General features: G+C 38.7%; 1 protein-coding gene across 2 annotated transcripts in view; it reads left to right on the top strand.

Moving 5' to 3' along the window:
* The first annotated feature begins 305 nt into the window (after positions 1–305).
* The window catches only part of ZC3H12C (zinc finger CCCH-type containing 12C), a 77886-nt gene continuing 53818 nt past the window's right edge, over positions 306–24373 (top strand). Inside the window, exon 1 of one of the 2 annotated variants that reach the window (XM_063305811.1) lies at positions 306–346. The gene's annotated coding sequence lies outside the window, so the exon portion shown is untranslated. Of the gene's footprint in view, positions 347–767; positions 888–24373 lie in introns of those variants that run through there. The other variant, XM_063305810.1, reaches the window with a different exon arrangement.

Here is a 24373-nt window from a genome sequence, read left to right as displayed (position 1 = left end):
TTAGGATCCTTGGCCGGTTACAGTTTTGGGTTCAGGTCTTAGCCTTGGTTTTATTCCTTCCGATGTCCATCCCCGCTGCTGGTTTCCTAGCACAGAGTCCTTGTTCCTGCTTCGGTCACGCCAGTACAAGAACGGGCTCCCATTTATCCGCGCCTTCCGTGTTGTGAAAAGGTGTGGCAGGCAGGGATCAGACGCAGGGCTGAGACAGGACTCTCAATCTTACCCCTGAAGCTCTAAAGTGCATTTGAGCAAGTGCAGAGTGCCCCGGAGGCGCCACAGCCCGGACTTTTTCTACGCATAGGTCCGTCCCCGTTTCGCATGAGTAGGAATGGCGAAACCGGGGCAGGTAAGGCACGCGCGGCAGGAGCGGACCCCAGAACCGGCCGCGCCCAGCGCCTGCCACCCGCACCTCCACCTCCCGCGGCTGACGCGTCTCCTTCGCTTCCGCGGACCGCCTCTGCCCCTACCCCTCTCGGCAGACGGCCGCGGGGGAGGCGCGTGGATGCCAAAGGCCGCCGCGGCCTCTACGGGGCCGCTCCCAAGACTGCGGGGAAGGGCGCGAGGGAGGCCGCGCGCTTCCCGCACCAAGCCGGGGCGGGGGGGGGAAGCCGGAGTGGGGACCAAGGCGAGACCCTCCGATTGTCACCGGCGACGGGGAGGAGGCGGGACAGGGCCGCGCCGCCGCCTGTAACGTTATGCCTGTGCTCCCGCCCCTCTGCGGGGCAACTGGCCGGGTGTTTTGCAGGCCCGGCCTGGCGGGGAGGAAGCCTCGAGGTCGCGTTGCTGAGTTCCCCAGCCGCGGAAAGGCTGCGAGCTGCCCCGGGCGAGAGAAGGAGGAGGGAGAAGGCCGGAAGGGGAACAGCCGCTTCGCTTTGAACGTATGGAAGGTGAGAGACCGTCTCGGGGACCCGCCGGAGCCTTGGGGCTCAGTCTCCGAGCCCGAGGGCGCAAACCCCGCTTGAAAAAGTCATCCACCCCCGAGAAAAGCGACCCTGTTTTGTATGGAAAACGCTCCCCTTTTTTCCCCGGCCCCGGAAAGCTGCTTTACTTCCCTGCTACGATTTTCCAGCACAGCCTCCAACTGTGGGAATGAATTGAGCGGCTTCTCTTCCTGACCCCCCTACCCTGTTTCTCATTTAATTCCTTCAGATTGCACGTTTGGTTCCCGGCCCCGGTCCTCTCGCTTCCTTGGAGTTCTATATTAAAGGTTTACCTAGGAGGGAACTTCCATCCCCATCTTCATGGGTCATGCTGATGGAAGTTGCAGTTCGGTATTGCCCAAAGGTTACAGAGTCCTCCCCCCATAAATATATATATTTAAAAGAAACTTACTCCGTAGGCAGCCTGTTAGAGAGGTAGGAATCTTTCATGGATATGTACTTTTCAGCATAAGCTCCCAAGGATTGCTTTATGAACTTATACTTGTCTCAAGCAACCTGTGAAATAAATTACATTTTAGGTTTTTTCTTTCTTGGAAGGGGCATCCAGGTACAAACTACATACTAGCCTCTTTTATACTGCACTATGCATGACAAAGAACTACACTCCCTTTGAGAATCAGGTGTAGTCAACATGACATACAAGGATGTATTTTTCAGGTCAATGCTGAGGCATCCAGGGGATTTCCCCACATGAAATCTAGGGGAAACCAAGATCATTGTGCTTCTCAGCTGTGGTACCTAACCTGTGAAACAGCTTTCCACCAGAAATCTTCACTCCTGACACTTAGAAAAACCTAAACAAGGGCATTTAGTTAAGATCTGTCATCCATATGTTTACTACTGTGTTGTTTTTTTTAATACTAATTTGTGAAAGGGTTGTACAGTTTTAAGGTTTATTATTACTGGAATTATTTCTGTATTTTTGTTATAATTATTTTGTTTTTTTATTGTACAGTATTATGATTGTACAATAAAATGATGTGGCATGTGGCTGTATATCGATAAATAATATTAGTTTGGGGAAATCCAGGTTTAAATCCCTTCTCGCTTATGAGATTCACTCTATTAGTAAACCGGTGACTATTGAGAAGTATAAAATATAAGGTAGAATTTTTCTTCTTCTCTTTTTCCTCTCTTTCTTAGTTTGTATTCTTTGTTTGAGGTCTCTTTTCTAATTTTTTCCTCTTTTGATTTTGGTTTCTTTTTTTCCTTGTAAGTTTAAATATTGTTTTGTCAATAGTGTATGTTAAGAAAGTTAAATAAAAATATTAAATTTAAAAAGAGAGATTCACTGGTTAAGGCTGTAGCTGTAGCAGTTGCTTACCTACCTCAAAGGACTGTTGTGAATTTAAGAGCAAGGCAGCCACATTTATTATGTATAGTAATGGAATCTTTCCCTTTATATTGTTGGAAAAAATAGCCTATAATGTACCTCATATAATAGTATGTATATGCAGTAGTATACATAATAATTCTGATAATATGTAACCATAATTATAGACACTCTTGTACCAGAATGCAAATAAGAAATCATTTGAGCAAGTAATTTGCTCAAGGCCATCCTGCAGCCCTGTTAACTGAGGAAGAATTTGGATCTTGGTAGTTTTTTTCTTTTTTTTTGGATTCATTGATCGATGCAACATTCTGCCCACTATTATACTATGCCTTTGACCCTGTGAAAGTTAAGGTATATTGACAAAGTGTGTTGTAAGCCATAATCTGGTTTGATTGGTTTTAGTTTAGTATGTTGGATGAATTCCGGCAATGTGAATGCTTTATAAACTATTGCTTATGGTTTAGTGCAGTATGGGAAGCTAGCCAATTTGTGTGTGCTTTTGAAACAAACTATAGTTAAGCAAATTATGACTCAATATGATTGACTCTTCCCCCTCAGAGAGGGGAAGCAGAGTAGGTTTACCAACCCCATTGACTTCCAGATAGCAAAATGGAATGGTTAGTGGGGATGATTTAGCATTTTGATTGCAGAACACAAATTAAACATGTTTATAATATGATTTAAACTCAGTTATGAGACTAATATATGTACTGTTTTAATGTCTGAATAATAGTTAAAATCAGTAGTTAAAAAGGATCTACTAGCAAATTGCCAGAGATTCTAACAAAATACTAATATTTACATTTTCTGCAAAATATTCTCACAATTTTCAGTTGGTAACATCTTCCAAAATTCTCTGCACATAGATATTTAAAAACAATTATTTAAAAAGTTTTATCTTGATTTATTTATTTTTGTGTGCCTAAAATGTTTGGGATGGTTTTTAATAAGCTGACAATATCTGCTTTTCATTATGTCATTAATTTTTTATACATTTGAGATTTGCTGGCTTCATGATTTGAGCTATAGTTTTTCTCACTAAATTATTGTTGTCAATTATCAGTAATCATAAAAAAAAATATCCGTTATGTAAAATATGGGGTTTCTATGTATCATCTGTTTTGTCTCTGGGAGTGGAATTCATAGTTTTTAGTTGTTTAATTAGCAAGTATTATGCAACTTTATTAGATTATTTCTTTCTGTGCATCAAAATACCTTTCTGTTGCTGTTGGAAAGACATAGTGAACTTTTAAAAATCTATTCTAAAAAAGGTAGTTTTGGGTTTTTTTCCCTTGCTTATTATGTACTTGCAGATCTGTAAGTGGTCAGCTTTAATTTTATAAACATTTTTGATATGTTCATATAGAATCCATAGGCAAATGCTTTAAAAAATCAGTTGCTTTAGACAACTGGCATACTGGTAGGTGATTTGTTGCAATCATAACAGATGGCAGAAAATCTATATTGGAGATTGATCTGGGCCTATTGTACTATCTGACTATGCTTGACATGTACAGGCTACTAAATTTGCCCAATGGCACATGTTGTTGTTGTTGTTAAGTATTTACAGACCAGCTGTTGCATGTTTAGGTAGCAGCAAATCGTTTTGGGAAATGTGATGTTGGACTAGACAACATTATCATTCACATGTAAGGAACTCAGTTTCTACTGACTCAACATCGGAGCTAGTTGTATGGATATTCGGTCAGAATAGCAAATTGGGCTGACTGAAGTTCGGCCCCATTTTTGTACAGCAGTGTTAATCTCCAAAATGGTATCCTTTTCCATCTTTTTTCATGTTTACCTTCCTTGCCCCATATCTTCTGATTTTTAGCATTGTTTACAATCTGCTTTTTAAAGTTCCTGTGGATAAAATGGGGATAAATCTTTTGTCTGAAGCAAGAGAAGGGGGGATGAGCTTTCTGTGTATCTTTCACACATTTATCTCTCCTGTACCAAATAGTAATTGCCTGAATGGCTCCATGAAAGCATCTTCAGACATTAGAAATGACATATCTACCTGAAAGAGCCATGCTCAGTAGAAGAAAACATGGTAGTATACATGAAAGTCAAGAGAAGGCCATATTGGCTGGATTCACAAAACACTACTGTACAGTTGGCTGAAAAAAGGTTGAGAGACAGCTGTAGAAATCCAATTGTAATGGATTATGTGAACAATCATGTGCACATATAATTAAGCCATAATATGATTTATTTATTTATATTAAGTTTTGTGCTTTATATTTTAAGTTTATATATTTTTATATCCCTGCCCTCCTAGCATTATATGCCATGGCAGAACCATGGTTATATATCAAGCAAAGAAGGGACAAAAATAGTCAAGTAAGACACAGGTGGTGGTTTGAATGTTAAAAAAGCAACTTGGTATCCAAGAATCCTTTTGGTTATTTTCATTTTTTTTTACTGTTCCTTGCGATAATGAAGCAGATTCATAGTTAGTACAGCTGCAGAAAGCATTCCAAAGGACATTTTTAGAGTGCATTGGTACAATCGGAGCTTGCTTCCTCATAGTGTTAAAGCGGTTGCATCCTCCAGAAAGCTTAGTGTGTCACTGATTCAAAGACTTTTCCCTGTTGCCTCTGCATGCATGTGCACAGACAGGGTCTCCTCCCAGTGGGACTACCAGAAAAGTGAAGCAGCTGTGTGTGCCTACATTCGCAGAGACTACTGTATGAGATAAAGCCTTCACAGCTGCTGCCCCCAACCATCCAGAGGTGCTACTTTAAGACTTGGAGAAGAAGTACTTTGTTTGCAACAGTGTGCTTTGGGAGGTGCATTATTTGAATGCTTTGCACAGGTAGTGTTTTCAAGGGTTTTTAAAAATAACCTTAACATTTTTATTTCCTGTAAAATTGCCTTTTTGTTGTTGTTGTTGTTGCACAACTGAATGGTTGAATTCATATATGATCTTCACATTCAGCAGTTAAATCAAATGCCTAATTTCCTCCTGCATTATGGCCTGCTTTTATGGGAAAATTAATATGCACAACCTTGGCTGGGTTTTCCATAAGGTAATTAATAGCCCATACATTGTTACATTGTCTGTCAAGTTCAGTGTAATAGAATTTCAGAGAATGAATTACTAGTATGGAGCCAGTGTAGTACTCTGGCTGAAACTTGTTCTGCTTGATGTGGAAGAAACAAAGGGTCCCATTGCTGACACTGAACAGTTCTGTAGGTGCATCATTAATATGTAAATATAATATAGTAATGCTGGTGAAGGGGAAAACTCTGTATCTTCTTTGCAATAAGTGAGTGATTCACGGGGCTGAGTCAGCAGGGATTGTTGACAATTCTTCTGTTGTTTACCTGGATTCTTTACATATACAACCAATTGTGTATTATATTTGCATTTGACAACTTATATTTAGCTTAATAGTTACTGGAAAATTGAACCTTCAGATGTTATTAGAAGAGATTTCTGTTGTGAGTACTTCAACTACAGAAAACAAGCAGGCAATTGCGAGAGAGGCATACTATACAGGAAATATTGATACAGATAAATTCACAATAAAGAGTATTTCTTTTGTTGATTAGATAGAACATAGAACTGATCATTGTTTTCAGACAATACTACACGGTCATAGAGGAGCACCTTAGTTGCTTTATTAATTGAAGAATGCAACATGATTACTCAGTTGTAATGCTGATAATTTTTATTTCAAATTTTGCCACTGCCCATCTCCCCCCAGAAGAGGGACTCTAACCTACCCACTTAATATTAATTATATGCATATTAATTAGAGGTCTGTGGACTCTAGAATTCCCACCTATAGTTTCTAGTCCATTGATGGAGGTTCTTTCAACTAGACTGAACCCTAATTGAAGAGGATGGCATTTTATTCTTCTGAAACATGGAGACTTATTGAATAGTTTCTTGCAGTAGCTTTGGGTTAAGGTAGAAGTGAGCCTAGCAAGTGCAATGGGGAGTCTGTGTAATGTTGTGGCACTGTGCTTGGGAAGTGTGCTGCTGTGGGGTTGGTTGGTTTTATTTTTTCTGTTTTTATTTAATGTTATTGTGAGCTGCCTAGGGTTATCTTTTATAAGATAGGCAGCCATATAAGTTTCTAAATAAAATAAGATTTTATTTTTTTCTCATTATGGATGGAAGCCAGAAAGCTTTTCAACATATATAATTTTATTTTCCTATGCATTTGTCAAATTATGGTGATAAATGCTTCTAAATCTAGTTAATAATTAGAATTAGTGCTGTTAGTGCTAAATAAATAGAATGTGTATCTTACTGTGCTGAACAGCCATTAGCGATGTGTAGCTTTTTCAAATATATATATATATATATAAATATAAATATAAATGTATAAGTAAGTAAAGGATTTTGTGTAATAAGGAAAAGGTTTTATTAAGAGTAGCCCACCAACCATATGTTGATGTTAGGAATTAATGATGGAAAGTAACATTTTATGCCATCTCTCAGCAGCGGAGTATGTTGTTCAATCATTTAAACTTTTCCAGGCAAGATTTTCAGATACATTATTTGTCACTGTAAGAAAGTTAGAAAATCTGAACTTTTTAGAAAGTTCAGTTGAATTGAAAAAACAAGGTACACGTTACTGGAAATTTGCAGTAGAAGTTTCAAGGTAGTTTAAAGACAAAAAATACATCAGGAATTATTTCCTAATGAATAGGATTTCATTATCAGTTGAACTTGGATCCTGTTGAAATCAAAAGAACAGTATGTTTTTTTCAATCCCCCTAATTTTAGTTTGAGTTAGTTTTAGTTTAGCAGTTTTATTCAGTACCTCATCTGTGAATAAATGTCCTTTGAACTTAGTGTTACTTCTTGCTTCAGATTCAGTTGCTTTGTGCTTAGTCCTATCTTTAGACCCCGTTCATGATGGGCATTTTTAAGCAACTTTCTGTTCAAACCATTTTTACCGATTTGCAGTTGAGTAGACATTGTTTAGTGTTGGGAAGAAAAATGTAAGTAAATTCAGGCATAAATAAGCCATATTTTCAACTCCTATGGCATATATTTAGGAAACAAAAACAAGTAAGCTAGCCCTATAAGAATGTGTTTTATCTGATAACTCAAGCTAATTATATGTGCTTGTTAGGGATAGAGGTAAAGGTAAAGGTTTCCCTTGACATTAAGTCCAGTCGTGTCCAAATCTAGGGGGCGGTGCTCATCTCCGTTTCAAAGCCGAAGAGCCGGCGTTTGTCCATGGACACTTCTGTGGTCATGTGACCGGCATGACTACATGGAACGCCGTTACCTGCCCGCTGAAGCGGTACCTATTAATCTACTCACATTTGCATGTTTTCGAACTGCTAGGTTGGCAGGAGCTGGGACTAGCAATGGGAACTCACCCCGTCACGCGGATTCGAACCGCCAACCTTCCAATCGGCAAGCTCAGCAGCTCAGCGGTTTAACCTGCAGCGCCATCGCGTCCCTTGTTAGGGATAGTCACCTGGAAAAAGTTGAATTACATGTTTAATTTTAGATATTACTGGAACTGTAGCAGTTCCAGTTGCCCAGTTGTAATTCAGATACTAATTAAGATCTTGAAGCATCACATTGAGTGTCAGGATAATATATTGGTTAAGATGTTGAATTGGACCTGGTAACACTTGAGTTCGTATCCATTATCAGCCATGGAAATTCACTGGATGACTTTGGGTCAGTCAGTGTGTCTGAGTCCAAACTTTCTTACATGCTTGTTATGGGAAAAGTGTGGGAAGAAAGAGTTATGTACACTACCCTGAAGAAAAGATACATGTTTATTAATTCATTAGATTTATATCTAGGAGTAGAAGTATTTTCACACACACAAAAATAATAATTGAACATTTTTCACTCTATATCATGGTATTGGGTTAATATTTTTTCATGGACAAGGCATAATAGAAGGCTTCTTATACATATATCTAATATAGTCTGTAGGAAACAGGAGTTATATCAAAATAGCATATTCAAATAGATGCAACCACTTTAGAGATAATACTGCATACTTTTTTGTGGATAGTTTCACTCTGTGGTAAAATATGTGATTTTATCTTTTTATTCATGAGCAAAAAGAGCAACTGCCGGAGAAAATTTGCAAGAAAAGTAGTTTTGAACACACTTTAGCAGTGCAATGTCCATGTATATATAAGTGATGAGATGGCTTTGATGGTTTAACTTTCTGCCTGATTGTTAATTTTTCATATGATGGTAATATCAGAATAAGTTTTGTGAACCTGCATAAATTGGCTGAGCTTGTGTACCATGTATAGCCGCCCAGAGTCACTTGTTGAGATGGGCGGCTATAGAAATATATATATAAATATAAATATAAATGTAATACTTTCTTTAATAGAAACTGGTGATTATGCATAAACTAATCAATTAGTCCTTTTCTGTAATTTCTCATTCATAGCTATTTTAGCTGTTACAACTGTTAGAACAGCAGGAGTGACATGCTGAATATTTGGGGGGTGGGGAAAACCCTGCAATTTGTGAGGAGTATTCCTAATTAAGAATAAGGTTTATTTAAATCTGAATAATTTTCAGAGGAGTTTTTCTGCTAGAAAGAAAATTAATTATGTAAATAAATATATTTTAGAAAGTTGTTTTTGAAGACATATTTTCAGTTATGTCTTAATAGTTATTTGAAGCTTGAACAATGCCTGCCTATGTTAGAAAGATACACTAGGAACTCTGAACAAATGCTTGATCAAAAAATGAGCAAGAGTTCAGCTACTGGAAAGGACTGAACTGATCCAAAACAAACCTATAGCCTTTAATCTGTTTATATTTATAAAAATAATAAATGCTATATATATGCTCAGTACAAGTACAAGTCAGCAAACAAAGTTAGTTTTGGTAAACCTTCCTTCGAAATGCAGCTTTCTGAGTAGTCTTAGAAATTCATTATTTTAAATTATTTCCCATTTTGATTTTTGTTTAGCTTCTGAACAGTTATGAATATTGTTAATCACAATGATTAACACATACTGCTTTGAACTAAACATTGATTCCATAGCCTAACAACAGAATCTAAATCTATTATGCTTGCAGTTCACATGCACTGCAGAAATGTATTGGTTTAGAAACCAAAAGGTAGATTTTTGTTTGACTATCTTTGTAGACATGTGAGAGTAATAAATAAGATTACTTAAAGTCTAAGGCTGCAGTTTGGTTCATGCTTGCTTAGAATGTAGTCCATCTACTCAAGAAAATAATCTTTGCTGTATGCTTGAGTATACAGTCAGGACCAGAAATATTGGAACAAGGATAACTGTTTTGGCATTTGGCCTCTGTACACCACCACATTGAAGTTGAAAGGAAACGCACCCAGATGGGAGCAAAGTCAGGACTTTCAGCTGTAATTCAAGGGGTTTGACAAAAGTTAACCATTCAGGAAGTACAGCCAAAAAAAAAAAGCATACACACACACCCATCGTTGGTGGCTCATAAGTAGTGGAACGAATGGCTGACAAGCAGCTGCGTGGCCAGGTGTGGCCTGTTTCCTGGGTGACCAATCAAGCAGATAAAAGGCCTGGAGGTGGTTCTGAGTGTTACATTTGCATTTGGTAGCTGTTCACTGGAACTCAACATGAGGTCCAAAGAGGTATCCATGCGAGTGAAGGATGCCATCATTAGGCTGAGAAAACAAAATAAACCCATCAGAGAGATAGCAAAAACTTTGGGAGTGGCCAATACAACAGTTTGGAACATCCTGAAAAAGGAGGAATTAACTGGCAAGCTCAGCAACAGCAAAAGGCCTGGAAGACCATGGAAGACAACTAAAGTGGATGACCCCAGAATTCTGCTCATGGTGAAGAGAAACCCTTTCACAACATCTAGTCAGGTCAAGAACGCTCTTGAGGAGGTAGGCATGTCATTGTCAACATCTACAGCCAAGAGACAGCTTTATGAATGTAAATACAGAGGTTTCACAACAAGGTGCAAACCACTGGTAACGCTCAAGAACAGAAAGGCCCCATTAGACTTTGCCAGCAAACACCTAAAAAAGCCTGCCCAGTTCTGGAATAAGATTCTTTGGACTGATGAAACCAAGATTAGCTTGCACCAGAATGATGGGAAGAGAAAAGTATGGAGAAGGAAAGGAACAGCTCCTGATCCAAAGCATATCGCATCATCTGTCAAACATGGTGGAAGCAGTGTTATGGCATGGGCATGTATGGCTACCAATGGAACCGGGTCAGTGGTGTTTCTTGATGACCTGACTGCTGATTAAAAGCAGCAGGATGAACTCTGAAGTGTATGGGGCTATACTTTCTGCTCAGATTCAGCCAAATGCTGCCAAACTGATAGGACACCACTTCATATTGCAGATGGATAATGACCAAAATGTACAGCAAAAGCTACTCAAGAGTTTCTCAAGGCAAAGAAGTGGGATGTTCTTCAGTGGCCAAGTCAGTCACCTGATCTCAACCCAATAGAGCATGCTTTTCACTTACTGAAGACAAGACTGAAGGCAGAAAGACCCACAAACAAGCAGCAGGTGAAGGCAGCTGCAGTAAAGGCCTGGCAAAGCATCTTGAGGGAGGAAACTCAGCATTTGGTCATGTCCACAGGTTCCAGACTTCAGGCAGTCATTGACTGCAAAGGATTTTCATCCAGGTATTAAAGGCGATCCTTACATTTGTAATGATGCTGGTTTGTTCCATTACTTATGAGCCACCAACGATGGGTGTGTGTGTGTGCCACTGGCTGTACTTCCTGAATGGTTAGTGCCCCACTTTTGTTAAGAACATGACTTCAGCTAGTTAGAGGGCATAAAACAAAGTATTAATTCACGAAGGTGTTGTTAATAGTCCTAGGAACTTTCAGAACATTGTCTTATAGAACCTAGCATTTTCAGAGTATGTCACATCAAGTCATTCACAACATTCCATTCCATACATGGGTTTGAGTCATTATAATGCAAACATCAGAAGTCTGTTGCTGAAGTTGACAAAGAACAGTCTTTAGTAAGCTTTAAGTCATTTTGAGTATAGAATTTAATGTGTAAATTTGCATAGTTAAATGCATGTTTTATTTTGTTCCAAGTGATTTATTTAAAAATATGCAAACTATAATTTAGACATTTAAATTTTTATTTGGTTGAATAACATTTTATGTATCTAGTAGAATGAAGAGTGAATGCATAGCAATTCTAGAGTGGCAATGGTAGTCTTATTTCTGTTACTTGTTTTTGTGCACGTGGCATCAGGATTGTGGATTCTGGGCCCTTCTGTAGGCCTCATATGCCAAAGAAAATTGTCACCAAGAGTAGATGGCTTCTTACAAAGAAGTGGTATCTCTTGCAATGAAGTCTCTTCTCAGAGATGCTAGAAAATAAGATTTTTCACGATTTTCATTATTAACTTGGTTCCCCAGCAAAAACCTTTATAAGTTTAAGATGGATGGGTATAAAGAAGAAGAATGTTTTTCACTTTTTTTCAACAGAATTATCATGGGGTAAATTGCAATTTGGCCTCAGGGCTTGCTGATGAAAACTGAAATAATAGAAAATCCAGTTTCTTGCATAACACTAAAAAGGCAGCAGGCGGGGCAGGTAGATTGTTAAACTGTCTCCTGAGGCAGTCTGTTTTAACTATTGTAAGCAGCATAATATTGAATTAGAGTTGAATGTCAGTTTTGCAGTGCCAGTTACTCATTTTGTTTACTGTGAAATAATTACAATCTGCCATCAGTAGCTGCTCCTTTTCTAGGAATATATTTTTCTTCATTTTTTAGACTGTCTAATTTTGCTTGCCTTTTTTTACAGTTTTAATATCCAAATCTTAAAATAATTATGCAGCTGTATAACTTAATCCAGAGCAAAATTTACTTGGTAAATATCAAATGAGGCTTTCAGCTATTCTTGTCCATGAAAATGTTCATTTGTTGAGTGCCTGAACAATACTCTGACCAATATCCTCAATAAGAGTGAATTTTGAATTTGGTGAGATTGTGCCTGGATTCAGTACTGTACGCTAGCTGTTTAACGTGAACTTTGAAATAGATTATCTCAAGCTGTAAAATAGCTCACAAACTGAAAATATAGATACAATATATTAATATTGCAGATCTGCTGCCATAGCATTGGGATATATTTTATTCATTTTGTCTTAAAACCACTGATTACTTTTTCCCATTGACTCTTGTTTCTTTCATTGAGAAGAGATGGGTGCCATATCTTATTTCTGACTTCTCTGCCTTTCAGGACAAAAAAGGGTGTTTTTTTTCTTAGTGCTAGACTGTAATGGAGGTAGCAAAGCACTGAAGCCCATTCTACTTCTTCCACAAAGCAAAAGCATCTATTTTTCCCCATCCTCTCTGAAGTTCATGGATAATTTGTTGAGTTTACAGTATTGTGTGTTCTGTAAAGGATAACCATATCTCAGATACCCATGTTTCAGTTATGCATGGCTGAAAGCCATCTGTGAAAAGGTGAAAGGTCCCCTGTGCAAGCACTGAGTCATGTCTGACCCTTTTTGGGTACTGGCACTTAATATACAGATTGGAGGAAAGATGTGACTGACCCAAAATCACCCAGGTAAACCTCAAACTCACAGTCTTCTGGTTTCTAGGCTAGCATCTGCACCACTACACCAAACTGACTCTCTCAGATGAAAGGGGGATGTTTAAATCAAAGTAACTTACACTTTCCATAATTATTTCTAGTAAAAGTTCATTATGATACAGCCTGAATACATATTCTTCAGTTTTAAGAGAGAGACAGAGAGATACATAGTTTTCATTTTACTTACCAAACTGATGAGAGGTTTTTTTTCCCCAAATTAATTTTGATTTTTAAAAAATGGAATCATGATCTTAATACCAAGCAGGCAGTGACATATTTCTTCTCTCTCTTATTTTATTGTATTTTTATTTTATCCAATTTCTATTTTATAGTTTTATATTGTTTTGCTGAATAAAATATAGTAAAAATTTATTTATTTATCTATCTATCAATCAAATTTGTCACCTCCCATCTCCTCCCATCAGAGGGACTCTGGGCGATTTATAGCAAAATAATAAAACAATAAATATACAATAAAATGACAATATATAAGAATACAATATATAAAAATACAATTACAAATAATTATAAATAAAAATAAAATCCAAATGGCAGATGGTCTGATTCACTCCTTATATGCAATGAGCTCTCTAGGGCACTAGCCATCCCCAAACATGACAACTCTTCTCCCCTCCCCAAGCCAGGTGGCAGAGCCAGGTCTTCAAATCCCTCCGGAAGGCCAGGAGCGACGGGGCTAGCCTCACCTCTGGGGGAAAGATGTTCCAGAGGGCGGGAGCTCCTGCAGAGAAGGCCCGCCTCCTGGACCCAACCAGACGGAACTCTCTTACTGACGGGGTCCGCAACATGCCCTCTCTGTATGATCGGGTGGGATAGATTGATGTAACGGGGAAGAGGCAGTCCCTCAGGTAGCCTGGCCCCATGCCATGTAGAGCCTTAAAGGTCATAACCAATACCTTCAATTGACCCAGAAGCAAACTGGCACCCAATGCAGCTCGTGCGGCGAAGGTGTTACATGCACCCTTCTGCATTCTGGACCTGCTGTAGCTTCCAGATACTCTTCAGGCGTAGCCCCATGTAGGTCACATTGCAGTAGTCTGTATGGGAGATGACAAGGGCATGAGTGACCATTCAATTGTTTCCCTTTTTCTTGTTTTTAAGCCTTAATATTTTAGATTTTATGATGTTACACTGTGTTGCATTTGGTCACTGCTTCGGAGTATTTTTTATTTTGCTGGTCACTGATTGCAGTTAAACGAATTTGAATTTAAATATTTGTGATGTAATTAGGAGTTGAGCCAACTCTAGTTCAATTAATTGTTGTGGAAGTTTGGAAGATATTTTTGTTATGGTGTAGCAAAAGAAGAATCAGCTTTTACATTGTAATAGCAGTCTTGTTTATTCCTGGTAGTTTTATTCAAAAAGTCAGAATTTTTTTTTAAAGAAAATAAGACTTTATTTTTAATCAATTTATATACTTTTTTTTAAAAAAGGCAATTTCAGCCCAGTCAGTAAGAAATTTAAAATATTGAGTAGACAATGTCTACATCATCTGTCTCTGTCTCCCTCTTTATTCAGAATCTGGAAAAAAGTTTTTTTTTTTCAGTTCCCAGATTGCTTCATAATTGTGAATGAATTATTCTATAGGAAGAAAATCCTCTTTCTATACCAGCCAAAGAAGCAAGTGCTGTTAAGTTACATTACTATTTCAGTGATCTCTGAATTCAAATGTTAAGTGTTCCACTGTCTTTCTAGTGTAACTAATGCAATCAACAAGCATCCATCTTGAATGAATCACCCTTTTATTTTATAACTGATACTACGGAAGAATACATGATAGATGCCCACAGCATACTGAACTCCTTTTCTTCAGTAGTTTGACCTTAGCAGTTAATATTGAGAATAATGGCAAGAAAACAAGCTGAAGGCAGTGCTTGTCCCATTTTTTAAAAAAATGGTGTGTATACTTTAACTTGGTCATTACTTATTTCTCTTTTCAAGGTTGCACTCATTTCTTTCCAGACTTCATGAAAATTAAAACAGTTACTTCTCTGCACATTGTTCAGTCACAGAAATAGGCTTTGGGGTAGCTGTCAGATGTTTAATATTTGTCTAACTCCATATTAAGAACATTGACTTTGCCAGTGCACCTATTTGTTCACATTTTGTTAAAAAATTGCCATCTAAATAGGCTAGTTCTTGATATAGGAGTCCAAACAATCCATTAATGGATTCCATTGGAAATCTTATAGGAGAATTGATTGATTCCCTCAATTTTTTTTGATAGCAGCTGCTGTAAAGCAGTTACTGTGGAAGTATTTTGCATTGTCTGCTTACATTCACCTTTGTTTTTGAGCATTGCAATTGAGCACTGCAATCATATTCTATTGGTTTGGGGGCTTCTTCATTTTCTTCTTTCTTTTTTTCTTGGACATTTGCAGCATTATCCATGGCAAAACTTGAAAATTTGACTGTTTAGCTTTTACTGCTACTTATAAATTGTTAACAGTACATAAATTTTCTGATAATGTCATTTTTTTCCAGTAAGGAAGATGCTTCCTTCTTCGGTTGATTGATAAAAACATACAGTGGAATTATTACAGATATTGTTCCACATCTCAAGATAACAATTTTCCCCTCTAAATTATTTGCATACTTCGCAGTTCTTCCTTAAATTCTTTGTTCAACAGTTTTCCTAAATATTTGCTCTGTTGTGTGAACACTGTTATGGCACAAGTGATGGAACCATGCCAATTAGGAATGGATTCTCAATCATACAGAAATAGTTTGTGGTATTTAAAAATAGTGTTTTTTCATTAATTATTCTTGGTATAATTCCTTGGTTTTTATTAAAATGTTATCTGTGTATATATTGACATGATGGAGTTTTTTTCTGTGGCTGTGAGTGGTGCACTACGTGAATATGTAGCTAGAGCATTGCCATCAGATATCTGAAAAAATATCCACAAGTGGTGACATTTAAGATGATGCAGTTGGGCAACCATCCACCTACATAAGAAAAATTAATGCAGTTTGGGCGTACTGCACTGAAAGCACATACTGTACCGAGGAAAGTGGGCCTTAAGAGGAATATCTACCTGTTTTATTTAACTGTATTAAATTATTGTAATGAATAATTACGTTTTTGTTCAAACTCAAGAATTCTAGTAGGCTTCTTGAGAAGTGTCTTAGAGACTAGATAAGATACAGGAGAAAAATATTAATAATGAGGACAGTCCATGATTGAACATACTCCTTTTAACCTCTTCAAAAGAGGAACAGCTCCCATAATGATCCTTTGTTTGGCAATCAGGTGTTATGATTATTTGCTGCATTCTTTGCATTTTGCTTTTGTATACAAGTCATGCCTGTTTTACCCACAAGTATAAGAAAATATTCCCAAATGTATTCCATTTCTGGCATTCTTGCCATGCTTAGTTTTTAGTCAAAAAAATATATATATATATAACTAGAAACTTGTTTCTCAAATCTTCAAGACTGCTGAAATGTGCTCGGCTCTCATTGACTTTTGTATTTGAACTTCTAAATAGAATGCAGTCTCTCACTTTCATATTAGCAAGTAGAATGGAATGTAATTAGAAATTATTTTGAGTTATGTTCATTTTTATGAAACATTTAAGAAGAGTTTAAATAAATATGAGCACCAAGAAGTTTTTTTAAAAATCAATTGATTTTTATTTACCCTGTTTACTTCTAGCTCCTGTAATAGAAATGCTTTTTATTTATTTTTATTTATTTACCAAATTTTTATCACTGCTCATCTCCCCACATGGCAGTTCACAATAAAAACAATTAAAATTTCAGTAAAATCATAAATACAGCCATTAATCAAGCAGTGTAAAATGCAATAAAATCCAAGCCATGGCAGATCTAATTCAAACCATAAGGGCATAAAACTGGACCCCACAGAACTAGGGAATCAACCAGCCCCAAGAATGGCTCTTCCTCTCCCTCTTCCAGGCAAGGCAGCAAAACCAGGTCTTCAGCTGTTTTCTGAAGTCCAGGAGGGAGGGGGCTAACCTCACTTCTGGGGGAAGGATGTTCCAAAGGGCAGGACCCCACCAGATGGAATTGTCTTACAGATGGGTCCACAACATGCCCTCTCTGCACAGTCGGGTGGGGCGGGCTGATGTAATGGGAGTGAGACGGTCCCGTAGGTAGCCTGGACCCATACCATGTAGGGCTTTAAAGGTGATAACCAACACCTTGAATTGGACCTGGAAGCAAACTGGAATCCAGTGCAGCTCACGCAATAAGGGTGTTACGTGTGCTGATCTTGGAGCACTCATCACTGTTCGCGCAGCTGCATTTTGAACCAACTGCAGCTTCCGGGTAGCCCCATGTAGAGCACATTGCAGTAGTCTATATGGGAGATGGCCAGGGTATGAGTGACCATTTGAAGGGCTTCTCGCTCCAAGAAGGGGTGTAACGAAGTTGTGCAAAGGCCCTTCTGGCCACAACTGCCACCTGCTCTTCGATCAGGAGTAGTGAGTCCAAGAGGACCCCCAAGTTATGCACCGAATCTGAATGGGGCAATGCAATCCCATCCAGAACTAAAGATGGCAAATTCCTGGGAGCTGAGGGGCCGTTAACCCACAGCCACTCTGTCTTACTAGGGTTCAGCTGAAGCCTGTTGTTCCCCATCCAGACCCCAACAGCCCCCAGGCACCTGGAAAGGGCAGCCACAGCATCACTTACTTCCCCCGGGATGGAGATGTATAACTGAATATCATCAGCATACTGATGATACCTCACCCCATGGAGACGGATGATCTCACCCAGCAGTTTCATGTAGATGTTAAATAGGAGAGGAGAGAGTACTGAACCTTGTGGCACCCCACAAAGGAGGGGCTGTGGGCCCGACCTCTCCTCCCTTACTAACACCGACTGGGACCGGCCCTGGAGACAGGAGGTGAACCAGCGTAAAACTACGCCGCCCACTCCCAACTCCCTGAGCCGACCTAGCAGGATACCATGGTCGATGGTATCGAAAGCCACTGAGAGATCAAGGAGAGCTAGGATGGATGCACTGCCACCATCCCGCTCCCGCCAGAGATCATCCATAAGTGTGACCATTGCTGTTTCCGTTCCATATCCGGGCCTGAATCCTGACTGAAAGGGGTCTAGATAATCCATTTCCTCCAGGATCCTCTGGAGCTGTAATGCCACCACCTTCTCAACCATCTTCCCCATAAAGGGGAGGTGGAAGACTGGACGAAAATTATCCAGTATAGTAGGGTCCAGTGATGGTTTCTTGAGGAGGGGTGCACCAGCACCTCCTTAAAGGCCGCCGGAAACACCCCCTCCTGCAAGGATATATTTACCATCGCCTGGATCCAACCACACATCACCTCCCGAGCTGCCTTCACCAGCCAGGAGGGACATGGATCTAATTGACAGGTGGTGGCATTTACAGTCTGGAGAATCTTGTCCACTTCCTTGGGTCCAACAGGATCAAACTGTTCCCAGATAACTGGGTAAGTACGTTCCCCAGGCGTCTCCGCAGACCCTGTCTCACACTTGGAGTCCAACTTAGAGCGAATCCGAGCGATTTTATCCTGCAAATGCTCCAAAAATTCCTCTGCACAGCCATGTAGGTGATTTTCCGGACCCCCTTTCCCCAACAAGCATCCGATGATCCTGAACAGGGCTGCCGGGCAGCATTCTGCGGATGCAATAAGAGCAGAGAAATACGTTTCGCAGCTCTTACCGCCACATGGTAGGCCTTAATCGCGGCTCTAGCTTGTGTCCGGTCAGGTTCAGTCTTTTTCTTTCTCCAGCGGTGCTCCAGGAGTCTCTTAATCCTCTTCCGAACCCTCAGCTCCTCCATGAACCACGGGGAGTGTCGGGTTTGGTGGGATAAGAGAGGCCGCACAGGCACAATCCTGTCCAAGGCCCTATCTGTCTCCCTATTCCAGGCAGCAGCCAGGGTCTTCACTGGACCATGCAAGTCCTCGGGTATTTTTGTTAAAAGAATCTGACAATTTTGAGTAATTCTAACAGATCATCTGACACTGAATAAACAATCTCAGTCTGGGATTCAGAATTATATGGGAACCTAACATGATAGATATGAGAGCCAGTCTGGCATAGTGGTTAAGGCATCAGGCTAGAAACGGAGAGACTGTGAGTTCTAGTCCTGCCTTAGGCACAAGGCCAGCTGGGTGACCTTGGGCCAGTCACTTTCTCTCAATTCTAGGAAGGAGGCAATGGCAAACCACTTCTGAAATCTTGCCAAGAAGACTGCAGGGACTAGTCTAGGCAGTTGCCAGGAGTCAATACTGACTTGAAGGCACAAATTTATTATTATTATTATTATTATTATTAGTCCAGGCAGTCTCTGAGAATTGGATTGAATGGATTAAAAAAAACACGATATATAATCAGAGAACATCACCATCTCATTAAAACACATGTTGTGAAAAAGTAACAAATGGCAATCAGCAAGAGATTCTGTTTAATAGATTGAGTAGCATTCTCCAGAGTATTAGATTACTTGGGACTTAGTTATAACCATTGCTTTTTTAAAAAAAAATCCTAAATGAGATCTATCCAGCAGTCTTCAGTGAGGAATCTGAAGTTTTTCTGGTTTTTCCCAGGAAAAATCTGGCCCCTCAAGGCAAAAACCCTAAAACTGTAGAAATCAACTCTTCAGGCTACTTTTCCTTGACCTGAAACAACTGTTTAAATGTCATCACTGTGTTTTAAATATAGCAGTGGGTAATAGTAGGCTGCTTAAGTTCCTGGATCTGAAAACTTTGATGCAGAACTAAAGTGTTCTTTTGATTTTTGATCAATGTATTTTCTTGTAACATCAGTGCACGTTGCCATCAGTGTGACAATAAATGTACATTACTTTCTGCCAATATATTTTTCATCTTTGATATTTACCGTAGGGAATCTAGGATGTCAGTTTACCATTCAAAACAAATACTTTACAGATACACCAGTGACATTTAAAAAAAATAACCTTGAGCAATTCCAAAACTTGGACAATGTCTAATTTTTTTTAGCACTAATTTAGAATGTTTCAGAGAATGGTGTAAAAGCAGATTTACATAATATACTAGAATTATGTCAACTTTACTAGAAATACCACACATATAGGCACACTTGATTTTGAACTGATGCTTTCTGGAGATTTAAACATAAATAAGCTAACTCCTCTAGTTTAGAGAAGGCAAATAGGCATTTCAAAGTGCTGTTTTAAAAGAAAGGCACTTATGACATCTTAATCTATTTAACGTGATGTTAACATATTGTTAGATGCAAGAGTTATACTGAGGTGGATGCAAACACTGCACCAAGTTTATTCTGTGCCTCCTTGGCAAAGCTGTGACTTAAGGCTACTGCTTGATCAGGAGTTAAAGGCTGTGACTAGGGAAACCTTTGCCCACCTTTGGTTGGTACACCAATTTTTGCCCTTTTTGTAGGAACAGGCCTTAGTGACAGTGACACATGCTCTTATCATCTTGAGATCGAGCTACTCTCCTTGGGGCTGCCACTTGTCGGCAGGTGATAGCTGCTTCAACAGCATAATACACCTCTTGCAGGCACTGTATTGGTTATCAGAAGATTTCTGAATGCAATTCAGAGGTTGATGTTAACCAATAAAGTTCCATATGGGTTGCCCCTGAGTTATTTACCAGATCTCTCCCCCGACAGATTCAGCCATCCTGGTGTTTAAGCCAGAAGGGTGGCTTCAGATTCTGTCCTCCCAAGAGAATAAAGGATGAGGAACCAAAGAAATGCCTTATCAGTTGCCATTCCCACATTATGAAAAAATTGCTCCAAGAGGCCAGAATGGTACTAACTCACACCCTCATTGTGGAACAGCTTCTTCTCAGAGGGCAGAATGGTGGCAATTGATTATTTTGCAAGGTAATCTGAGTTGAGTGTTTTAGCTTTTACATTTTAAATGGTATGTTAGTTTTATTAGGATTGTAGCAAGCTTTTGGATTTGGGGTTTCTATGCTGTTTTAGTTTTTGTGGATATATGTTTCAGTATACTGCTTACATTACAGTTCAAGAAATGTTTGTGTTAGGTGAAGATTACAAGTATACTATCCATCCCATCCCTACCAAAATAAGCAGTTCTACAGTTGTCTAGTGGTTAAGGCATCGGGCTAGAAACCAGGAGCCTGAGAGTTCTAGTCCCGCCTTAGGCATGAAAGCCGGCTGGGTGACCTTGGGCCAGTCCCTCTCTCTCTCAGCCCAACTCACCTCACAGGGTTGCTGTTGTGGGGAAAATAGGAGGAGGGATATTAGGTATGTTAGCTGGCTTGAGTTATTTATAAAAATAATAAAGGAGGGATATAAAATAAAATAAATAAGATTTCTACATAACTCTGTAGATTTTGCCAGGTACAGTTTGCAGCCTGCTAAAACAAAATTTGATCCTTCATTTCACCTACAGATGTTTTTAATATGCTTAACATTATCCAATACTGGTAACTGTGGTAGTCTAAATATCACAGCAGGGACCGATTAGCTTTTTCAGATCACTGCCTTTATTCACTGTTTGCAAAGAACCTTAATCCAGTGCTGGAGATCAAGCTTCCTGCTGTGGTTTGAGGTAGTTTTCATTCATTGTATTTACAGTAGCAGAAATTGGGGGTGATGCTTCCTATTTCTGATTGAACCCTTAAAATATCAGTGAGAGCCAAAATATAGGTATTTTTAACAAAACATTTTAAATAAATTTTTGGGTGGTTGATTTCTATCTTTGCCAATTTGCTTAATGCGATACTCAGAAGAATTAGGTGCAGCAGTACATCATTTGTAGTTAGAATCAAAGCTCAGCAAAAGTACATGTATGTTTGGATTCTGGGTTCTATGTATGGATATCTAGAAAAATTGGTGTTCCAATCTAGTACTATTCATATTCTCTGGTTCATTTTTAAGGTTACTAAATACTTGATTCTATTTGCTTGTAGAAAGAAACAAATGGTTATTTTTCTACAAGGTCAGTTTTCAGAATTTATAGTAGAGAAATTTTATTTGATATATTTGAGTTTCTTGAGTCCAGTAATTTTCTTGTTAAATCTACAGGGATCTTCTGAATTTGGGCTACCAGATTTGGCTGCAGTCAAGATTAAATGCCATACTGCAAATTTTGTTAAGATTGAAAAGCAGGTTAGAACTCTTTCTTATTAAAGCAGTACACAGTGAAATGGTAACTGATAATATCACTGGAAATATATACCTCTCACAAAAATGTTCAGATATAAGGAGATAACCATGATTGACTTCTGTTTCTTTTCAAATGCTATTATAAACTTCCCAATAAACATATTTCTAAAAGAAGTCAACTGACACTTTCTGGTTTTATCTTCTGAAAGTATTTGTTCAGTAGAGATTGTGGTGCATGAACAGAAATGACAATTTTTAAGAAACTATTCAAACACATTAACAAAGGGCACTGTGGCAAATTGTGTTGATGCCTTTCCATACTTTTTTCTTTCTTTAAACTGCCTCTGTTTGACTCTCGGTTTTAAACCTGGAAGAGAATACAGGTAGAAATATGTCACCTCTCCTATATCATTCTCTCACAGTAGAAGTGAATGTTATTTGTGACAAGGTTGTGGGGTTTTTCTGTTCGTTTTGTTTTTTTGGGTTTTGAGCACTCCTTGCAACTTTTACCACTCAGAAATAATTCCTTTTCTTTGTTTCATGAATTAGAAACAATGAGGAAAAGCTGAAGTCTGCTCAGGCCAGGTGTTTCTTGTGGGCAGGCTGCTCTCTAATGACTCTGGCTCTCATACAGCAGCTGCCTGCTAGTCTCTTTTGTATGGCCTATTGTTGTAGCACACCCCTTATTATTACACATGCTGCCAGGGGCAGACCCTAAGAATGACATCAGCTTGCTTCTCTTAGAAATCTACAAACCTGACGTAGGGTGGGGAGTTTGCCTTGCATCTGCCTGGCCAACTAATTGTGAGCCCTTCCTGGCCTGTGATTGGTGGTTCTTCTGCTCAGTAACAGGTTAAGCAAAAACCTATTCCATCTGGTCAGCCATTCATTGTTCTGTTCGCCTGTCTGGAAGTTTGAAGCTGAAATTGTATTAACGAGTGCTTTTGGAACTGCTGCAAAAAGCCAATATTTGTGTCCTGGCCAGTTAAGGTAAGCATTTGGATTGTCTCTGCAAGAGATGAAGCATGTTGTATTTTTCAGGTTTACCAATTTACTCTTTTGCAGCCCAAATTTAATTTAATCCAATATCCACCAAAAGAAACTTTGTAAAAACTACAGTTGCTGACTTCGAAAAATAACATTTTGAAAAGTGTTACTTACATCTTGTACATTTAGTAAAGAAATGTTATAGAAATGGATAATAGTGCCAATCTTTCATTAGAACTGGATTAATTTTGGATAGCATTTAGCAGCCTGAGATTCAAAAACTAACAAACTTAGGACATTTGTTTGGTAGAATGAACAAGTAGCTGAAAAGCTGGGAAGGATGTCAGACCAGTGTTTAAGGGATGAATTAAAGTTTATATGATCTCTTAATCTGTGTTACAAAGGATACAGTCCAACTCCATTAAAATCAAAGGATATTTTGACATTAATATTCTGGATGTGCTGAAGCTTGTAGCTTGTGCTATATAAGTATGTGCCAGTTTGTTAATTCTTCTGGAAGTTTTGACTTACTCTCTATAATTTGTGCTCAAGTATTAGGCTGAGAGAGGGAGAAAAAAGATCAGTTGGGAGGAGATGGAGGCACTGTAAGGGTTAAAAAGAGGTTTGCATTTCTACCACATGCCCTATTGTGTGAACATATGCATAAGTCTATTGAAAGTTTTCAGAAGATGGGCAGGCCACCAGTTGCTGATCTCCTGCCGTTCCAGTAGACATCTGTTGCCCCAGAGCATTAACCAATCTGTTCAAGTGGACATCTTTCCTTTGTTAGCATGAGGACTGTTGTCTGCATCATTCTCTGAAATACATGGGTAATTAAATACTTAAAGTCCTGCAGGAGATATATGTTATGTATTCATTATTTTGATTTGTAAGTTAGAATGTTTCAACGTTTACAGCATAATACTTATCTTTCAATTGTAATCTTATTGAAAATTCAGATGATCCCTTGGTCATGTAGCATCTCTTTTAAGATATATTAATGATATTCTTACTGTTGAAAATAGCTGTAAAATTTGGCTGACAATTCAAATGCTGTACAATGCTGACAATCACATTACTGATTATTTTTGCCTCAAGGCATAAATTTTCATAGATAATATCTGTGTCAGCTGGACCAAAATAATAAGCAGACCTCATGTACGTTCCTGTTTGGATTTCGGCATACTTCAGTAAGACCCCTTTCAATACATTATTTAAAAGATTAACTATGATTTTCCCTTGCAGAATATGAGTAGCTATTTCCACTGCATTTGTTACTTAAAGAAAATGGAAGTACCTGTAGTTTATTTGTACTATACAGTGCAGCAGATGTTATCTCCAAAGTTTTGTACATTTTACTGCAACTATAAATATTTCATAAGAAATAGGTGCAATTATTGAAGTGCTAAAGAAGAACCAAGAAAATTCAAGGTCAAGTGCAT

This window comes from Candoia aspera, chromosome 5 (assembly GCF_035149785.1).
Source record: "Candoia aspera isolate rCanAsp1 chromosome 5, rCanAsp1.hap2, whole genome shotgun sequence".
Taxonomy (NCBI): domain Eukaryota; kingdom Metazoa; phylum Chordata; class Lepidosauria; order Squamata; family Boidae; genus Candoia; species Candoia aspera.
Note: the sequence above shows the minus strand (reverse complement) of the source record. Positions and strands in the feature narration are given on the sequence as shown.